General features: G+C 52.3%; 1 protein-coding gene across 1 annotated transcript in view; it reads right to left on the reverse strand.

Annotated features, from left to right (window-relative positions):
- The window catches only part of ATRN (attractin), a 145936-nt gene that overhangs the window by 41359 nt on the left and 83139 nt on the right, over positions 1–21438 (reverse strand). The window lies entirely within an intron of this gene.

The raw sequence follows: 21438 nt of genomic DNA on the forward strand, positions 1-21438 counted from the left end.
TCTCCTCCTGTACTCCCTGCAGGTATACAGGTGATACTAACACTGACCCGCATACACAGTCCTCTCCTCCTGTACTCCCTGCAGGTATACAGGTGATACTAACACTGACCCGCACACACAGTCCTCTCCTTCTGTACTCCCTGCAGGTATACAGGTGATACTAACAGTGACCCGCACACACAGTCCTCTCCTCCTGTACTCCCTGCAGGTATACAGGTGATACTAACACTGACCCGCACACACAGTCCTCTCCTCCTGTACTCCCTGCAGGTATACAGGTGATACTAACAGTGACCCGCACACACAGTCCTCTCCTCCTGTACTCCCTGCAGGTATACAGGTGATACTAACACTGACCTGCACACACAGTCCTCTCCTCCTGTACTCCCTGCAGGTATACAGGTGATGCTAACAGTGACCCGCACACACAGTCCTCTCCTCCTGTACTCCCTGCAGGTATACAGGTGATGCTAACAGTGATCCGAACACACAGTCCTCTCCTCCTGTACTCCCTGCAGGTATACAGGTGATGCTAACAGTGACCCGCACACACAGTCCTCTCCTCCTGTACTCCCTGCAGGTATACAGGTGATGCTAACAGTGATCCGAACACACAGTCCTCTCCTCCTGTACTCCCTGCAGGTATACAGGTGATACTAACAGTGATCCGCACACACAGTCCTCTCCTCCTGTACTCCCTGCAGGTATACAGGTGATACTAACAGTGACCCGCACACAGTCCTCTCCTCATGTACTCCCTGCGGGTATACAGGTGATACTAACAGTGACCCGCACACACAGTCCTCTCCTCCTGTACTCCCTGCAGGTATACAGGTGATGCTAACAGTGATCCGAACACACAGTCCTCTCCTCCTGTACTCCCTGCAGGTATACAGGTGATACTAACAGTGATCCGCACACACAGTCCTCTCCTCCTGTACTCCCTGCAGGTATACAGGTGATACTAACAGTGACCCGCACACAGTCCTCTCCTCATGTACTCCCTGCGGGTATACAGGTGATACTAACAGTGACCCGCACACAGTCCTCTCCTCCTGTACTCCCTGCAGGTATACAGGTGATACTAACAGTGACCCGCACACACAGTCCTCTCCTCCTGTACTCCCTGCAGGTATACAGGTGATACTAACAGTGATCCGCACACAGTCCTCTCCTCATGTACTCCCTGCGGGTATACAGGTGATACTAACAGTGATCCGCACACACAGTCCTCTCCTCCTGTACTCCCTGCGGGTATACAGGTGATACTAACAGTGACCCGCACACACAGTCCTCTCCTCCTGTACTCCCTGCAGGTATACAGGTGATACTAACAGTGATCCGCACACAGTCCTCTCCTCCTGTACTCCCTGCGGGTATACAGGTGATACTAACAGTGATCCGCACACACAGTCCTCTCCTCCTGTACTCCCTGCGGGTATACAGGTGATACTAACAGTGACCCGCACACACAGTCCTCTCCTACTGTACTCCCTGCAGGTATACAGGTGATACTAACAGTGACCCGCACACACAGTCCTCTCCTCCTGTACTCCCTGCAGGTATACAGGTGCTGCTAACAGTGACCCGCACACACAGTCCTCTCCTCCTGTACTCCCTGCAGGTATACAGGTGATACTAACAGTGATCCGCACACACAGTCCTCTCCTCCTGTACTCCCTGCGGGTATACAGGTGATACTAACAGTGATCCGCACACACAGTCCTCTCCTCCTGTACTCCCTGCGGGTATACAGGTGATACTAACAGTGACCCGCACACAGTCCTCTCCTCCTGTACTCCCTGCGGGTATTCAGGTGATACTAACAGTGACCCGCACACAGTCCTCTCCTCCTGTACTCCCTGCAGGTATACAGGTGATACTAACAGTGACCCGCACACACAGTCTTCTCCTCCTGTACTCCCTGCAGGTATACAGGTGATACTAACAGTGACCCGCACACACAGTCCTCTCCTCCTGTACTCCCTGCAGGTATACAGGTGATACTAACAGTGACCCGCACACACAGTCCTCTCCTCCTGTACTCCCTGCGGGTATACAGGTGATACTAACAGTGACCCACACACACAGTCCTCTCCTCCTGTACTCCCTGTGGGTATACAGGTGATACTAACACTGACCCGCACACACAGTCCTCTCCTCCTGTACTCCCTGTGGGTATACAGGTGATACTAACAGTGACCCGCACACACAGTCCTCTCCTCCTGTACTCCCTGCAGGTATACAGGTGATACTAACAGTGACCCGCACACACAGTCCTCTCCTCCTGTACTCCCTGTGGGTATACAGGTGATACTAACAGTGACCCGCACACACAGTCCTCTCCTCCTGTACTCCCTGCAGGTATACAGGTGATACTAACAGTGACCCGCACACACAGTCCTCTCCTCCTGTACTCCCTGCAGGTATACAGGTGATACTAACAGTGACCCGCACAAAGTCCTCTCCTCCTGTACTCCCTGTGGGTATACAGGTGATACTAACAGTGACCCGCACACACAGTCCTCTCCTTCTGTACTCCCTGCAGGTATACAGGTGATGCTAACAGTGACCCGCACACACAGTCCTCTCCTCCTGTACTCCCTGCAGGTATACAGGTGATGCTAACAGTGATCCGCACACACAGTCCTCTCCTCCTGTACTCCCTGCAGGTATACAGGTGATACTAACAGTGACCCGCACACACAGTCCTCTCCTCCTGTACTCCCTGCAGGTATACAGGTGATACTAACAGTGACCCGCACACACAGTCCTCTCCTCCTGTACTCCCTGTGGGTATACAGGTGATACTAACAGTGACCCGCACACACAGTCCCCTCCTCCTGTACTCCCTGAGGGTATACAGGTGATACTAACAGTGACCCGCACACACAGTCCTCTCCTCCTGTACTCCCTGCGGGTATATAGTTGTCACTGATACATTGGCCATATACATTCACCAGGACTCCGCTTTCCAGTGGGGCACAGAGCAGAATGGAAACCACAGCTGATATCTGGCGGGGACCAGGACGGGACGGTGAGCGAGGACGGCGTTGCTAGGTGATCCCTAATCCTTGTACCAGGAATGGTTCAGCCGTGACCACAAAGGCCCTTTTATGCGTGTCCGAGACGCCGTTGCGGGGCCGGGATGGCATGCTAATTTGCAGGCCTCATTTTTTGCTTTGCACCATTGTGGTGAATCTGTGAATAATGCAATTTTATGAAAAGAAGGCGAGGAAATAGAAATGCAAAATTCCCAGCGCTCCCAGTAAGAAGTCCTCCGACACCCACAGTGCAGCCAGCCCGCCCTACGTGTCGGATGTGCGGCTGCTTTCCTGGAGGGACGGTTTCATCACTTGCTGTATTTATATGCAGTGATCACACCTACCACACCTCCGACAACAGGTAGAGTAAGTATCCGATACTGCGCGGACACTGATCACGCCGGCCGGGCTGGATATACTGGACCCGACACCCTGAGTCGCCCGCGAGAACTCAGCAAAGCAAAAACATATGTACAAGACTTGTATTTCATTTCTTCAGGGTTCTTAAAGGGTTTTCTTTATTTGGAGCACCCCTGTCCCCCCAAGTGCAATTTGGTAAAAATAAACTGTTCTTTACTCATCCTCCCCAGGTCCAGTGGAGAGTCTATACCGGCCATGCGACAGCGTTGCAGTCAATCAGTGAGCTTGGTGGCTCACAACTTGGCCACAGAAACGGAGCTCAGTGATTGACTGCAGCGCTGTCAACGTGACGTCAGTGCTGTAAACAATGAGTCACTAGCGTTGGACCTGGTGAGGGTAAGTGAGACCCATTTTTTATACAAACTGCAGCCAAGGGACAATTAAAAAAAAAGGTGCAACTTTAAGAACGTAGATGATGGCGTTTCATGTGGCCACACAGCACAGCGTATTGACTCCCACCTAAACGATCAATGGGGGTCAATGCATTCGGGTACGTTATTAATGTCTCAGACACCCCTTTAAGGACCTGGAGAGATTTCATCCGCTCACATCCCGAAAGGCCTGTGTCCTGGCGGCCGGATACATGGATGGAGCGGCGGTTACGGTCACCACCCCCCAATGCAGACGACTGCTTCCAACTAATGTATTCGGGATGTCACAGTATCCCGGTGGGACCCCTCAACTCCAAATGTTAGGGGCACAAACCTACCCAATAAACAATACAGATCACATGACCTGACCCCCGATGCACGGACCGTGGGTGTCACACACTAATGGTGACCTACAATGGAGAACAACATGTATGTGTAAAGGGTATGAGGCGTCAGGGGGCTACAGGGGGATGTGTGGAGAGCAATATAAGCTAGGGAGAAAAGACCAAACCATAAAATGGTGTGCACTCCGGATGCACACGTCATTCAGGGGTGTAGTCAGATCACCGGGTGATGTACATGTTTCTAGATGTTTTTAATGTTCAGTTTCTGATGTCCAAGGTTTCTGATAAAGCGTTTTATTGCATCAGGTTTGCACAACATTTCTTGTTTTGATCTTTTTCTCCCTAGTTTAAGTTAATAAGTGACATGAGCGCTTACATCACAGCTTGCAGGGCTCGTGTCCTCGAGATCACCGCCAGGTGCAGTGTCACAACCTCCTGCACACATCAGTAACGGAGAATAACACAGGCCAGGGTTGTCAGCACCCCTGGCACAGCAAGCAGAGCTGCAGTTGTCAGCACCCCTGGGACAGCAAGCAGAGCTGCAGTTGTCAGCACCCCTGGCACAGCAAGCAGAGCTGCAGTTGTCAGCACCCCTGGCACAGCAAGCAGAGCTGCAGTTGTCAGCACCCCTGGCACAGCAAGCAGAGCTGCAGTTGTCAGCACCCCTGGCACAGCAAGCAGAGCTGCAGTTGTCAGCACCCCTGGCACAGCAAGCAGAGCTGCAGTTGTCAGCACCCCTGGCACAGCAAGCAGAGCTGCAGTTGTCAGCACCCCTGGCACAGCAAGCAGAGCTGCAGTTGTCAGCACCCCTGGCACAGCAAGCAGAGCTGCAGTTGTCAGCACCCCTGGCACAGCAAGCAGAGCTGCAGTTGTCAGCACCCCTGGCACAGCAAGCAGAGCTGCAGTTGTCAGCACCCCTGGCACAGCAAGCAGAGCTGCAGTTGTCAGCACCCCTGGCACAGCAAGCAGAGCTGCAGTTGTCAGCACCCCTGGCACAGCAAGCAGAGCTGCAGTTGTCAGCACCCCTGGCACAGCAAGCAGAGCTGCAGTTGTCAGCACCCCTGGCACAGCAAGCAGAGCTGCAGTTGTCAGCACCCCTGGCACAGCAAGCAGAGCTGCAGTTGTCAGCACCCCTGGCACAGCAAGCAGAGCTGCAGTTGTCAGCACCCCTGGCACAGCAAGCAGAGCTGCAGTTGTCAGCACCCCTGGCACAGCAAGCAGAGCTGCAGTTGTCAGCACCCCTGGCACAGCAAGCAGAGCTGCAGTTGTCAGCACCCCTGGCACAGCAAGCAGAGCTGCAGTTGTCAGCACCCCTGGCACAGCAAGCAGAGCTGCAGTTGTCAGCACCCCTGGCACAGCAAGCAGAGCTGCAGTTGTCAGCACCCCTGGCACAGCAAGCAGAGCTGCAGTTGTCAGCACCCCTGGCACAGCAAGCAGAGCTGCAGTTGTCAGCACCCCTGGCACAGCAAGCAGAGCTGCAGTTGTCAGCACCCCTGGCACAGCAAGCAGAGCTGCAGTTGTCAGCACCCCTGGCACAGCAAGCAGAGCTGCAGTTGTCAGCACCCCTGGCACAGCTAGCAGAGCTGCAGTTGTCAGCACCCCTGGCACAGCAAGCAGAGCTGCAGTTGTCAGCACCCCTGGCACAGCAAGCAGAGCTGCAGTTGTCAGCACCCCTGGCACAGCAAGCAGAGCTGCAGTTGTCAGCACCCCTGGCACAGCAAGCAGAGCTGCAGTTGTCAGTACCCCTGGCACAGCAAGCAGAGCTGCAGTTGTCAGTACCCCTGGCACAGCAAGCAGAGCTGCAGTTGTCAGTACCCCTGGCACAGCAGAGCTGCAGTTGTCATCACCCTTGGCACAGCAGAGCTGCAGTTGTCAGCACCCTTGGCACAGCAGAGCTGCCGTTGTCAACACCCCTGGCACAGCATAGCTGCAGTTGTCAGCACCCCTGGCACAGCAAGCAGAGCTGCAGTTGTTAGCACCCCTGGCACAGCAAGCAGAGCTGCAGTTGTTAGCACCCCTGGCACAGCAAGCAGAGCTGCAGTTGTCAGTACCCCTGGCACAGCAGAGCTGCAGTTGTCAGCACCCGTGGCACAGCAGAGCTGCAGGTGTCAGCATCCCTGGCATAGCAGGGCTGTAGTTATCAAAACCCCTGGCACAGCAGAGCTGTAGTTGTCAGAGCTCCTGATAACTATAAACTACACCACCAAACGGTGTACAGTAAAATTCACTGCTAGGTGTCCATGTACTGATTCATATACCAACAGAATCTGTATTTTACACGATCATTTACATCTATAATACCAAGTCACTGCAGCGGACACTTAGAAAAGAAAAATAATAAAATAATGGTGTACGAGTCCCCCCTTTCCTGTGTGTTCAGGGCTCATAAAATGTTTACATTTCCAGCAGTGATCTAATATGATGCAGCATAGGCCTAGCGATATACAAAGGTGTCACGGCATTGGGGAAGCACGGCGGCCCCTCCAAACGTTTTCTGCGCAGAGGAGCATCGGTGAGGGTGCGTTCCTGCCTGGCCCTTACCCTTTAAAACCTCTAACAAAACTTAAACAAAGACAAAAAGTTTTTAAAACCAGAGCAGGACTCCGCTAAGGTGAAAATGTATAACCCGTCCTATCACTCATCACCTACTGAAAGGAAATAAATAAATAAATGAATGACATCCAATTTACACTTATTGGACCTGAAATGTCCTTGTAATAACAAAAAGTAAAATATAAATAATCTGCAAATGTAAGCAAGAAAAAAAATAGTGCAAAGGGTCAATGGCTGGCGAATGGAAAAAGTGAACGAAACTTTTTGCTAGTTGGGGAAAAAAAAAAAAAAAAAAAAAGAGTAAAAGCAAAGTTCTGACAATGAAGCTCTCCCTGTCTGTCCTCCTCTTACCGCATGTGTCCTGCGAAGGAAAAAAGTTAGAAAAGAAGGAGAGGCGGCGGTGAGAGCTCCTTCGACACTGATGAAGGAGGGGAAAGAAAAGTGCAGGAGACGTTACCTTGAGTGAGAAATCGAACGTCTACTGAAGCGGCGTAAAAAAAAACCCCAAAAAACTAAAAAGTCTTCTTAAGTCACAGGCGCCATGGACGGAGCCTTCCGAATCTCCGACATTGTGAGAGCAGGAAGCACTTCGGTAGAAAAAGAGAAAAAAAAATCCCAGATCAGTGCCAAAAATAAGGCAGGAATAGCTGGAGAGGAAGCATCTGCTTCATCTTTCAAAGTATCCCTCACAGGCTCTGTTTCCAATCACAGCTCGCCTGCTCCTCCTCCTCCTCCAGCAGGAGCGATGCCAGGCAGGTCCTGGAAAGCCGCTGCTAATTGCACAAATCTGGGAGTCATTATTTACACTAATAAACTGCGGGGATTGAAAACAAATTCATTCACGGTGGCGGTGCTGGCGCTGACATCCTTTATGTGCGGATCCACGGCTCCTGCTGGAGAACGGAGCGCTCTGCACCACAGTAGGCAAACAAGACCGGCGAAACACAGGAACCCCCCCACCACCACCTCCTCATGCTTGTAAGAAGGTAAAAAACTTTGGACAGTATTCCAAGAGTTAGGAATTTGTCTAAAATTACCTGAATGGTACAAAGTAATACACTTCCTCTGTACTGATACATTGTTGCAAACTATCAGGACAACACACGAGAAAGCTATTGGGGCAAGACGCGAGAAAGCTGTCGGGGCAAGACGCGAGAAAGCTGTCGGGACAAGACGCGAGGAAGCTCTCGGGACAGGACGCGAGAAAGCTGTCGTGACAAGACGCGAGAAAGCTGTCGGGACAAGACGCGAGGAAGCTCTCGGGACAGGACGCGAGGAAGCTCTCGGGACAGGACGCGAGGAAGCTCTCGGGACAGGACGCGAGGAAGCTCTCGGGACAGGACGCGAGAAAGCTCTCGGGACAGGACGCGAGAAAGCTCTCGGGACAGGACGCGAGAAAGCTCTCGGGACAGGACGCGAGAAAGCTCTCGGGACAGGACGCGAGAAAGCTCTCGGGACAGGACGCGAGAAAGCTCTCGGGACAGGACGCGAGAAAGCTCTCGGGACAGGACGCGAGAAAGCTCTCGGGACAGGACGCGAGAAAGCTCTCGGGACAGGACGCGAGAAAGCTCTCGGGACAGGACGCGAGAAAGCTCTCGGGACAGGACGCGAGAAAGCTCTCGGGACAGGACGTGAGATAGCTGTCGCGGCAAGACGCGAGAAAACTATTGAATACACTTCCTCTGTACTGATACATTGTTGCAAACTATCAGGACAACACACGAGAAAGCTATTGGGGCAAGACGCGAGAAAGCTGTCGTGACAAGACGCGAGAAAGCTGTCGGGACAAGACGCGAGGAAGCTCTCGGGACAGGACGCGAGGAAGCTCTCGGGACAGGACGCGAGGAAGCTCTCGGGACAGGACGCGAGGAAGCTCTCGGGACAGGACGCGAGGAAGCTCTCGGGACAGGACGCGAGGAAGCTCTCGGGACAGGACGCGAGAAAGCTCTCGGGACAGGACGCGAGAAAGCTCTCGGGACAGGACGCGAGAAAGCTCTCGGGACAGGACGCGAGAAGGCTCTCGGGACAGGACGCGAGAAAGCTCTCGGGACAGGACGCGAGAAAGCTCTCGGGACAGGACGCGAGAAAGCTCTCGGGACAGGACGCGAGAAAGCTCTCGGGACAGGACGTGAGATAGCTGTCGCGGCAAGACGCGAGAAAACTATTGAAAAAAGACACAAGAAAACTATCAGGACAAGACGTGAGAAAGGTGTTGGCCTTTCTTGAGAACTTGTGGTTCTAGCTGTTGTGAAAATACAACTCCTAGCAAGGCCAGTGAAGGACCTGGCAGTGTATGTGTCCCCAGCAGCGCCTCTACAGGGTAAATACAGAATCACACTGCACTAAACTGTGTTCCAAATTATTATGCAAAAAGAGTTTAGGAGTGATAAGGTTTGAATTATTTTGTTGGTCATTTAAACTCATTGATGGTGATGTGTGTCCAGGCTCTTTATATCACTGGAAGCAGTTGCAGATACCTGTGCAGATTAGTTTGGCAGGTGTGTCCAAATAAAGGCAAGACTACTGAAGAAGGCTGTTCCACATTATTAAGCAGCCTACATTTTTTGCCAAAATGGGAAAGAAAAAGGATGTGTCGGCTGCTGAGAAGCAACAAATTGTGGAGTATTTAGGTCAAGGCATGACTACAATCAACATTGCCAAGACACTTCATCGTGATCACCGCACAATCAAGAAGTATGTCGCTGATTCCCAGCACACACGTGTGCGTGCTGATCAGGAAAAATTGAGGACTCTTTCCAACAGGCAATTGCGTCAGGTTAAAAGAGCAGCTGCAAAATTGCCTTGTCTTAGCAGCAGACAAGTTTTTGAAGCTGCTGGTGCCTGCAACGTCCCCCGAACAACAAGATGCAGGGTCCTCCAGAGGTTTGCAGCTGTGCGTAAGCCATCCTGTCGACCACCTCTATCCACAGCACACAAGCAGAAACGGCTCCAGTGGGTCAAACGATACATGAAGACTGATGAGGGCCGTGCAACGCTCGATGGTCCAGATGGATGGAGTGGAGGATGGCTGGTTGATGGACACCACATGAAAACACGACTAAGGCGCCAACAAGGAGAAGGTGGAGTAATGTTTTGGGCTGGAATCATGGGGAGAGAGATTGTCGGCCCCTTTAGGATCCCTGAAGGGGTAAAGATGAACTCCATAATCTATGTGGAGTTTCTAAAACAGCACTTCCTGCCATGGTTCAAGAGGAAGAACCGTGCTTTCCGCAGCAAGATCATTGTCATGCATGATAATGCACCGTCTCATGCTGCAAATAACACATCTGCATCTCTGGCTGCTATGGGCATAAAAGAGGACAAACGTATGGTGTGGCCACCATCTTCCCCTGACCTCAACCCCATTGAGAACCTCTGGAGCATCATCAAAAGGAGTGTCTATGATGGTGGGAGGCAGCTCACATCTAAGCAACAGCTCTGGGAGGGGATTCTGTCCACAGGCAAAACAATTGAAGCACAAACCATCCAAAAACTGACAAATTCAATGGACGAGAGAGTTCAGAAGCTTCTTTCCAACAAGGGTCCTATGTGCAAATGTAACATCACCGAGAAGAAAGTTTTGACTTGAAAACTGTGTGATTTCATTCTGTAATAAGCTGATAATGCTTATAATCTCACAATTCACCTTTTGTTCAAAATAAAAATAAAAAGGTTGAAAACTCTGCTGTGCATAATAATTTGGAACATGCATTCTGAGTGTTTCTTATTTCTAAAAATATCCTGTTTTCATAGGCAGTTTGTTCACAAACATTGCAATTATACTAGAATATTAGATGACTGGAAAATAACAATGACTGCAATTCATATAGGTAATTTACAGGAAATAGGAGGAAATAGTTTTTGCATAATAATTTGGAACACAGTGTATGTTGAAACCTGTGTAATGTTTATGTGCTGGGTCTTCCAAAGTAAGAAAAAAAATGAGGGTCCTGAACCTTGAAAAGGGACCCCCCCTTGTATTCATTCAGAAAGATACCGAGTGACAGAGACTTAAAGAGCTAGGCAGGTCATATAATCAGCGTGATGGGAGCGGCGCACAGCCAGCGCCCGCATGTTCCACCATCTGTGCAGGACGTGATCACTCTGTACCTGGAGAGCACGACTGCGACTCCGGTGTGTTGATGGTGAAGTAGGTCACTGAGTCATGTAATGTAATCACACAGGGCGCTTGAAGGGCCAGTAGGGCAAGATGTGACATGGGTCATGGGTATTTGTTTTGCTACATAACAGTCATAGTAAAATCACAGCCAGAGAATAATTTTGCAAGAAGGTAAGGCAATGGGGCAGCCTTCAAGGGTGACCATAGGCTCTGTCTGACGGAGGTGGTAACACTGCCTTTTTGGTGTACTGTGGAGTACTTTATATAGAGCACGCTCACCGCCCGGAGCTCCGGAGGAAACGTTGCGGGGAGCGTATTCTGCCGATCAGTGGGGTCCCCGCAAATGAGGGTAATGTCTTCTTAAGAGTTCACCCTTTAGGGGTGCACACTGGAATTAGATCACTACTGCCATCCTCTGATTTGGGCCGCTGCGGCCTTGCGTCCTCACAGAGCACCTTGTGTGTAGGGCGCGCGTCCCCCGGGGGCAGCGCTGGCCACCGCTGCTGCTGTTTATACTTCTGTTTGGTCAGGAAGTAGGAGCGAGTTTGTCCGAGCCGAGCTTCAGCACAAACAACATACTGGGATGGAAACAAGGTATTTACTCCGCGCCTCCCTCCAAGTACGCGGGCGAGCACAGAGCGGCCATTCACCTGCGCACACTGCGCCCTGTGTGCATGGCTTGGAAGTAGGAATTTGCGGGAGGAGAAAAAACATCCTAAAGCGACGGGCGGCCAGAAACCACTTCAGTGATATTTATAGAGGTGCAGAGACGCGGCCGGGGAAGCTGCGAGTCCCTGACCCGGCACAGGGCGCCATTCATAGCGGCAGCACCTGCACAATGACAGCACTCACAGGAGCACACACCTACAGATGGAGCCGAGCGGAGGCGCACAATGTACACTGTCAGTAAGGACAGAGCCCCAGGACCACGCTACATCCAGGACTCAGTCCTTCATGGTAAAGCCTACCTAACGTGTGAGACCATAATGTGACAAACACAACTCTACTACATCCATATACTCTACACAAAGAGAAGAGAGCAGCGTCCGGAGCAGTGAGAACAAGCGCCTCCACACTGTGGGGTCCGCACATATAATGACTGCAGTGCGGGTCCTACAGATAATAATAATTATTTTATTTCTATAGCGCTGACATATTCCGCAGCACTTTACATTTCAGAGGGGATTTGTACAGACAATAGACATTACAGCATAACAATAATCACATAGATCATAACAGATACCAAGAGGAGTGAGGGCCCTGCTCGCAAGCTTACAGTCTAGGAGGGAAAAAGGGAGACACGAAAGGTGGGTGGTAACAGTTGCCCTGATTGTTTGGACCAGCCATAATGTTAAGTGTGTAACAGTACAGACACAGAGGGCTAATGGATGCATAAAGCATGTGGGAACATGATGCGGGGAACCTGGTTATGGTAAAACTTTTGGCTGTGCCACACAGGGATAGATTAGGTTAATGTGTTGAGGCGATAGGCCAGTCTGAATAAATGCGTTTTCAGGGCACGCTTAAAATTGTGGGGATTGGGGACTAATCGTATTGACCTGGGAAGTGCATTCCAAAGAATTGGTGCAGCACGTGTAAAGTCTTGGAGACGGGAGTAGGAGGTTCTGACTATTGAGGATGCTAACCTCAGGTCATCAGCAGAACGGAGGGCGCGGGTAGGAAGGTATACTGAAACAAGGGAGGAGATGTAAGGTGGTGCTGTGCTATGGAGGGCTTTGTGGGTGAGGGTAATAAGTTTATACTGAATTCTGGAGTGGATGGGTAGCCAGTGTAATGGCTGGCACATGGTAGAGGCATCGGTGTAACGATTGGTGAGGAATATGATCCTGGCTGCAGCACTCAAGACAGATTGGAGAGGGGAGAGTTTGGTAAGAGGGAGACCGATTAGAAGAGAGTTACAATAGTCCAGACGATAATGAGTAAGAGAAACAGTAAGAGTTTTTGCGGAGTCAAAAGTAAGAAAAGGTCGAATTCTAGAAATATTTTTGATGTGCAGATGACAAGAGCGAGCCAGTGATCGAATGTGGGGGGCGAACGAAAGCTCTGAGTCAAGTATGACCCCAAGACAGCGGGCCTGTTGCTGGGGAGTAATAGTGGAACCACACACAGAAATGGCAATGTCGGGTATAGGTACATTAGTAGAGGGAGGAAACACCAGGAGTTCAGTCTTTGACAGGTTCAGTTTCAGATATAGTGAGGACATGGTATTAGACAAAGCGTTTAGACAATCGCTGGTGTTTTCTAGAAAGGCTGGCGTGATGTCAGGAGAAGAAGCGCATAATTGGGTGTCATCAGCATAGAGATGGTACTGGAAACCAAATCTACTGATTGTTTGACCAATAGGGGCAGTGTACAAGGAGAAGACGAGGGGACCTAGAACCGATCCTTGAGGAATCCCAACAGTAAGGGGAAGGTGAGAGGAGGAGGAACCGGCAAAAGATACAGTAAAGGAGCGGTCAGAGAGATAGGAGGAGAACCAGGAGAGAACGGTGTCCTTGAGGCCAATGGAACGGAGCATAGTGAGGAGGAGCTGATGATCCACAGTGTCGAATGCTGCAGAGAGATCCAAGAGAATTAGCATGGAGTAATGACCATTTGATTTAGCTGTTAGTAGATCATTAGAGACTTTAGTGAGGGCAGTTTCAGTAGAGTGTAAAGAGCGGAAACCGGATTGGAGAGGGTCAAGAAGAGAGTTATCAGAGAGATAGCGGATCAGACGGGAGTGGACCAGGTGTTCCAGGAGTTTAGAGATGAAGGGAAGATTAGAGACAGGTATATAGTTAGCGGCACAGTTTTGGTCGAGGGATGGTTTTTTAAGTAGTGGATGTATGATAGCATGCTTAAATGAGGAGGGAAAGATACCAGAAGAGAGAGAGAGGTTAAATATTTTAGTTAGGTGAGGGGTGACAGCAGGGGAAAGGGACTGGAGGAGATGTGACGGAAATGGGTCACTGGTGCAAGTGGTTGGGCAGGAAGATGCAAGGAGCCTGCTTACTTCTTCTGTGACTGGTTCAAAATCAGAGAGTGAGCTAGATGCAGTGAGGGAGGGAGGACGGTGCATGGTATGAGGTGATTGGGAGATAATTTCCTGTCGAATCTGGTCTACAACTGCAGCGTGGACAGCCCCAAGCACAGGACGAGCAGGGCCGGGAACACTGGGTGAGGGGAGGGTGGCCTAGCATGTGGGTAATTGAAGTAATTGGCCAGATCGTCAGCTCGGAGCTCCGTGGTTGGGGCCTGCACTCTTGGGTTGAGTAGAGAATGAAAAGTGTCAAAGAGACGTTTCGGGTTATTGGACAGTGAGGTGATGAGGGTGTTGAAATAGGTTTGTTTGGAGAGGTGAAGGGCAGTGTTGTATGTTCTAAGCATAAACTTATAATGGATGAAATCTTCGTGTAGATTGGATTTTCTCCACAGACGTTCGGCGCACCTGGAGCACCGCTGCAGGAAACGTGTTTGCACCGTGTGCCAGGGTTGTCGCCGTCTGTGTTGTGGTGTTCTATTTATAGCAGGTGCAAAATCATCCAGGGCAGTTTGAAGTGTTTCATTGTAATGCCTCAGTGCAGAATCAGGACATGAGAGGGAGGAGATAGGGGCCAATGAAGACTGCAAGTTCTTCATAAGTTTCTGGGTGTTAATGGCCGGTATGTTTCTATAAGTATGGACAGTGGGGGTGACCTGAGCAGCCTGGCAGTTCTTGATAGAGAATGAAAGAAGATTGTGGTCAGAGTGCGGGAGAGGGGAGTTTGCGAAATCATCCACTGCACAAAGCCGAGAGAAGACCAAGTCGAGGGAGTTCCCGTCTTCATGCGTTGGAGAATTAGTAAGCTGCGAGAAGCCAAACGAGGAGGTTAGGGATAAAAGGTGAGTAGCAGATGGGGAGAGGGGAAGAGCAATGGGGATGTTGAAAACTCCCATGATGAGGGTAGAGATGTCACAGGAGAGAAAACGTGGAAGCCAAGTGGCAAAAGATCCATCTACAACTGCAGCGTGGACAGCCCCAAGCACAGGACGAGCAGGGCCGGGAACACTGGGTGAGGGGAGGGTGGCCTAGCATGTGGGGACTACAGGGGAGGTGTGCGAGGTGCTGCAGTGATTACAGGGGAGGACTGCGGGGGCTGCAGTGATTACAGGGGAGGAGTGCGAGGGGCTGCAGTGATTACAGGGTAGGAGTGCGAGGGGCTGCAGTGATTACAGGGGAGGTGTGCGAGGGGCTGCAGTGATTACAGGGGAGGTGTGCGAGGGGCTGCAGTGATTACAGGGGAGGTGTGTGGGAGGGGCTGCAGTGAATACAGGGGAGTTGTGTGGGAGGGGCTGCAGTGATTACAGGGTAGGAGTGCGAGGGGCTGCAGTGATTACAGGGGAGGTGTGCGAGGGGCTGCAGTGATTACAGGGGAGGTGTGCGAGGGGCTGCAGTGATTACAGGGGAGGTGTGCGAGGGGCTGCAGTGATTACAGGGGAGGTGTGCGAGGGGCTGCAGTGATTACAGGGGAGGTGTGCGGGGGGCTGCAGTGATTACAGGGGAGGAGTGCGAGGGGCTGCAGTGATTACAGGGGAGTTGTGTGGGAGGGGCTGCAGTGAATACAGGGGAGTTGTGTGGGAGGAGCTGCAGTGATTACAGGGGAGGCGTGGGAGGGGCTCAGTGATTACAGGGGAGTTGTGTGAGAGGGGCTACAGTGATTACAGGGGAGGTGTGGGAGGGGCTGCAGTCATTACAGGGGAGTTGTGTGCGAGGGGCTTCAGTGGTTACAGGGGAGGCGTGGGAGGGGCTGCAATGATTACAGGGGAGTTGTGTGGGAGGGGCTGCAGTGATTACAGGGGAGTTGTGTGGGAGGGGCTGCAGTGATTACAGGGGAATTGTGTGGGAGGGGCTGCAGTGATTACAGGGGAGTTGTGTGCGAGGGGCTGCAGTGGTTACAGGCAAGGCGTGGGAGGGGCTGCAGTGATTACAGGGGAGGTGTGGGAGGGGCTGCAGTGATTACAGGGGAGTTGTGTGCGAGGGGCTGCAGTGGTTACAGGCAAGGCGTGGGAGGGGCTGCAATGATTACAGGGGAGTTGTGTGGGAGGGGCTGCAGTGATTACAGGGGAGTTGTGTGAGAGGGGCTACAGTGATTACAGGGGAGTTGTGTGCGAGGGGCTGCAGTGGTTACAGGGGAGGCGTGGGAGGGGCTGCAATGATTACAGGGGAGGTGTGGGAGGGGCTGCAGTGATTACAGGGGAGTTGTGTGGGGGGGCTGCAGTGATTACAGGGGAGCTGTGTGGGAGGGGCTGCAGTGATTACAGGGGAGTTGTGTGAGAGGGGCTGCAGTGATTACAGGGGAGGCGTGGGAGAGGCTGCAGTGATTACAGGGGAGTTGTGTGAGGGGCTACAGTGATTACAAGGGAGGTGTGGGAGGGGCTGCAGTGATTACAGGGGAGTTGTGTGGGAGGGGCTGCAGTGATTACAGGGGAGTTGTGTGGGAGGGGCTGCAGTGATTACAGGGGAGTTGTGTGCGAGGGGCTGCAGTGGTTACAGGCAAGGCGTGGGAGGGGCTGCAATGATTACAGGGGAGTTGTGTGGGAGGGGCTGCAGTGATTACAGGGGAGGTGTGGGAGGGGCTGCAGTGATTACAGGGGAGTTGTGTGCGAGGGGCTGCAGTGGTTACAGGCAAGGCGTGGGAGGGGCTGCAATGATTACAGGGGAGTTGTGTGGGAGGGCTGCAGTGATTACAGGGGAGTTGTGTGCGAGGGGCTGCAGTGGTTACAGGGGAGGCGTGGGAGGGGCTGCAATGATTACAGGGGAGGTGTGGGAGGGGCTGCAATGATTACAGGGGAGGTGTGGGAGGGGCTGCAATGATTACAGGGGAGGTGTGGGAGGGGCTGCAGTGATTACAGGGGAGGTGTGGGAGGGGCTGCAGTGATTACAGGGGAGTTGTATGGGAGGGGCTGCAGTGATTACAGGGGAGTTGTGTGGGAGGGGCTACAGTGATTACAGGGGAGTTGTGTGCGAGGGGCTGCAGTGATTACAGGGGAGTTGTGTGCGAGGGGCTGCAGTGATTACAGGGGAGGTGTGGGAAGGGCTGCAGTGATTACAGGGGAGGTGTGGGAGGGGTTGCAGTGATTTATTGGGGAGGTGTGGGAGGGGCTGCAGTGATTACAGGGGAGTTGTGTGGGAGGGGCTGCAGTGATTTATTAGGGAGGTGTGGGAGGGGCTGCAGTGATTACAGGGGAGTTGTGTGGGAGGGGCTGCAGTGATTACAGGGGAGTTGTGTGCGAGGGGCTGCAGTGATTACAGGGGAGGAGTGCGAGGGGCTGCAGTGATTACAGGGGAGGCGTGGGAGTGGCTGCAGTGATTACAGGGGAGTTGTGTGAGAGGGGCTGCAGTGATTACAGGGGAGCTGTGTGGGAGGGGCTGCAGTGATTACAGGGGAGTTGTGTGGGAGGGGCTGCAGTGATTACAGGGGAGTTGTGTGGGAGGGGCTGCAGTGATTACAGGGGAGTTGTGTGGGAGGGGCTGCAGTGATTACAGGGGAGTTGTGTGGGAGGGGATGCAGTGATTACAGGGGAGTTGTGTGGGAGGGGCTGCAGTGATTACAGGGGAGGCGTGGGAGGGGCTGCAGTGATTACAGGGGAGTTGTGTGAGAGGGGCTAAAGTGATTACAGGGGAGGTGTGGGAGGGGCTACAGTGATTACAGGGGAGGTGTGGGAGGGGCTGCAGTGATTACAGGGGAGCTGTGTGGGAGGGGCTGCAGTGATTACAGGGGAGTTGTGTGGGAGGGGCTGCAGTGATTACAGGGGAGTTGTGTGGGAGGGGCTGCAGTGATTACAGGGGAGTTGTGTGGGAGGGGATGCAGTGATTACAGGGGAGTTGTGTGGGAGGGGCTGCAGTGATTTCAGGGGAGGCGTGGGAGGGGCTGCAGTGATTACAGGGGAGTTGTGTGAGAGGGGCTGCAGTGATTACAGGGGAGGTGTGGGAGGGGCTACAGTGATTACAGGGGAGGTGTGGGAGGGGCTGCAGTGATTACAGGGGAGGTGTGGGAGGGGCTGCAGTGATTACAGGGGAGCTGTGTGGGAGGGGCTGCAGTGATTACAGGGGAGTTGTGTGGGAGGGGCTGCAGTGATTACAGGGGAATTGTGTGGGAGGGGCTGCAGTGATTACAGGGGAGTTGTGTGCGAGGGGATGCAGTGATTACAGGGGAGTTGTGTGGGAGGGGCTGCAGTGATTACAGGGGAGGCGTGGGAGGGGCTGCAGTGATTACAGGGGAGGCGTGGGAGGGGCTGCAGTGATTACAGGGGAGGCGTGGGAGGGGCTGCAGTGATTACAGGGGAGTTGTGTGAGAGGGGCTACAGTGATTACAGGGGAGTTGTGTGAGGGGGCTACAGTGATTACAGGGGAGTTGTGTGCGAGGGGCTGCAGTGGTTACAGGCAAGGCGTGGGAGGGGCTGCAATGATTACAGGGGAGTTGTGTGGGAGGGCTGCAGTGATTACAGGGGAGTTGTGTAAGAGGGGCTACAGTGATTACAAGGGAGGTGTGGGAGGGGCTGCAGTGGTTACAGGAGAGGCGTGGGAGGGGCTGCAATGATTACAGGGGAGGTGTGGGAGGGGCTGCAGTGATTACAGGGGAGGTGTGGGAGGGGCTGCAGTGATTACAGGGGAGTTGTGTGGGAGGGGCTGCAGTGATTACAGGGGAGTTGTGTGGGAGGGGCTGCAGTGATTACAGGGGAGTTGTGTGGGAGGGGCTACAGTGATTACAGGGGAGTTGTGTGCGAGGGGCTGCAGTGATTACAGGGGAGTTGTGTGCGAGGGGCTGCAGTGATTACAGGGGAGGTGTGGGAAGGGCTGCAGTGATTACAGGGGAGGTGTGGGAGGGGTTGCAGTGATTTATTGGGGAGGTGTGGGAGGGGCTGCAGTGATTACAGGGGAGGTGTGGGATGGGCGGCTTGGGAATTAGACAGGCGTGAAAGGGTAATAATAAAGGAGCTTAGAGGTCTGATGTTGGGTCTAGAATCTTAATTTACGGTTCTCCATAATGATGATTGATGCTGATAATGATAATAAATCCCGATATAAACAGTTGTATAAAGTTTACTAAACTGTAGGCTGCAGTGATTACAGGGGAGGTGTGCGAGGGGCTGCAGTGATTACAGGGGAGGTGTGCGAGGGGCTGCAGTGATTACAGGGGAGGTGTGCGAGGGGTTGCAGTGATTATAGGGGAGGTGTGGGAGGGGCTGCAGTGATTTATTGGGGAGGTGTGGGAGGGGCTGCAGTGATTATAGGGGAGGTGTGCGAGGGGCTGCAGTGATTATAGGGGAGGTGTGGGAGGGGCTGCAGTGATTACAGGGGAGGTGTGGGAGGTGCTGCAGTGATTACAGGGGAGGTGTGGGAGGGGCTGCAGTGATTACAGGAGAGGTGTGGGAGCGGTTGCAGTGATTACAGGGGAGATGTGGGAGGGGCTGCAGTGATTACAGGGGAGGTGTGGGAGGTTCTGCAGTGATTACAGGGGAGGTGTGGGAGGGGCTGCAGTGATTACAGGGGAGGTGTGGGAGCGGTTGCAGTGATTATAGGGGAGATGTGGGAGGGGCTGCAGTGATTACAGGGGAGGTGTGGGATTCTTGTCACCAGAACCCCAGCTCGGCACCGATGCAGCGCAGGGAGTGCAGCCGAGTAATGCAGCACACTGTATGCCACCGCTGTACTCGGCCTCGGACTGGTGAACTTCTCAGAAAGGATTCCTATTCATTAACAGCAAGCACAGATACTGAAAACGCAATGAAACGAAAAAAGGATATAACAATGGCTGACCAGGTCGTAAAAATAGGCAAAACCTATAAAATAGTAGGATGCCCTACGGGAATACCTAACCCTGTGACACAATGAGCTCTGCTACATCTGTGTGTGGATTCTCACTGCACTGGGACTGGAAAGAGTTAATGTCGTCCCCCCTCACAGAGGAAAAATAAACAAACTTAGAAAAAGACGTTCCCGACAGCACAGCCCCCCCGACGTCCCCCAGCTTACTGCCAGACACAGCACCACTGGCGGTTATACACAGCGGGCCCCCACTCTTTCAGGAAGAGGGGCAAATACCACCCTGCAAAAAAAGGTCCTCCCATGCTGGCTGGGACTTGTAGTCTTCCACTGACATCAGTGAGTTTTATGTGAATGGTGGCACCACATATACAGGCGAGGCGGCATGACCGAGCGTTGTAACAATGGTAACCATGACAACCAGAACATTACTGACAGCCACAATGTAACCATAAGGCTGGGTTCACACGTAGCGGAATTCCCGCAGAAGTTACAGTGAGAATTCCGGAATTCCATTCCGCGGGAAAATCGCATTTTAAATTCCCGCCATTTTCCCACGGAAAAACTAGCGATTTGCAAGCGTAATTAGCTTGCAGAATGCTAGCGTTTTCCAAGCGATCTGTAGCATCGCTTGGAGAACTGATTGACAGGTTGGTCACACTCGTTAAACATAGTGTTTGACGAGTGTGACCAACTTTTTACTATTGAGGCCGCCTATGCGGCATCAGTAGTAAAAGATAGGATGTAAAAAATAATTTTAAAAAATTTTTAAAATATTGTTATTCTCACCTTCCGACGGCCGGCGATCTTCTTCCCGCCTCGCTCCACGCTCCCTGCATCTTCTGGTCCCAGTAATTCTTTGCGCGAATGACCGCGAGACGTCGAACTCCCGCGAGACCGCGACGTCATCGTGGTCATTCGCGCAAAGGATTACTGGGCCCGGAAGAAGTCGGGAGCGTGGAGCGAGGCGGGAAAAAGATCGCCGGCTGTCGGAAGGTGAGAACAACAATATTTTTTATTTTAATTCTATTTTTTACAGGGATATGTTACCCAGAGCCCGGAGGAAAGTCTCCTCTCCTCCGGACCATGGGTACCATCCGCAAATGATCGGCTTACTTTTCGCATGGTGGGCACAGCCACATGCGGAAAGTAAGCAGAACAAAGCATTCCTATGTGTGCGGATTTTCCCGCAATTCCACACAAAGAACGAGCATGCTGTGTATTTTTCCGCGATGCAATTCTGCCGCGCAAAAGTCCGCAGCATTCGCACAGCATGTGTGGAATCCCATAGGAATGCATGGGATGCTGTTTTTTTTTTGCGTTTTCGCGGCAAAATCGCGCGTTTAAAATTGCCGCGAAAACGCAAAACGCTGCGTGTGAACCCAGCCTAACAACCAGAACATGACTGACAGCCACACAGCCACGATGTAACCATAACAACCAAACCATGACTGACAGCCACAATGTAACCAAAACAACCAGAACATGCCTGACAGCCACAAAGTAACCACGACTTCCAGAACATGACTGACAGCCACAATGTAACTACGACAACTAGAATATAACTGACAGCCACAAAGTACCAATAACAACCAGAACATGACTGACAGCCAGAATGCAACCATAACAACCAGAACATGACTGACAGCCACAATATGACAGCCACAATGTTACTATAACAACCAGATAAACTGACAGCTGCAATGTAACCATAACAACCCGATAAACTCACAGCCGCAACAAATAGTTGTGCAGCTTTCCGGCACAATCATTTCCT

Source organism: Dendrobates tinctorius, unplaced genomic scaffold, assembly GCF_039654945.1.
Source record: "Dendrobates tinctorius isolate UK_male_01 unplaced genomic scaffold, ASM3965494v1 ptg000095l, whole genome shotgun sequence".
Classification (NCBI taxonomy): Eukaryota; Metazoa; Chordata; class Amphibia; order Anura; family Dendrobatidae; genus Dendrobates; species Dendrobates tinctorius.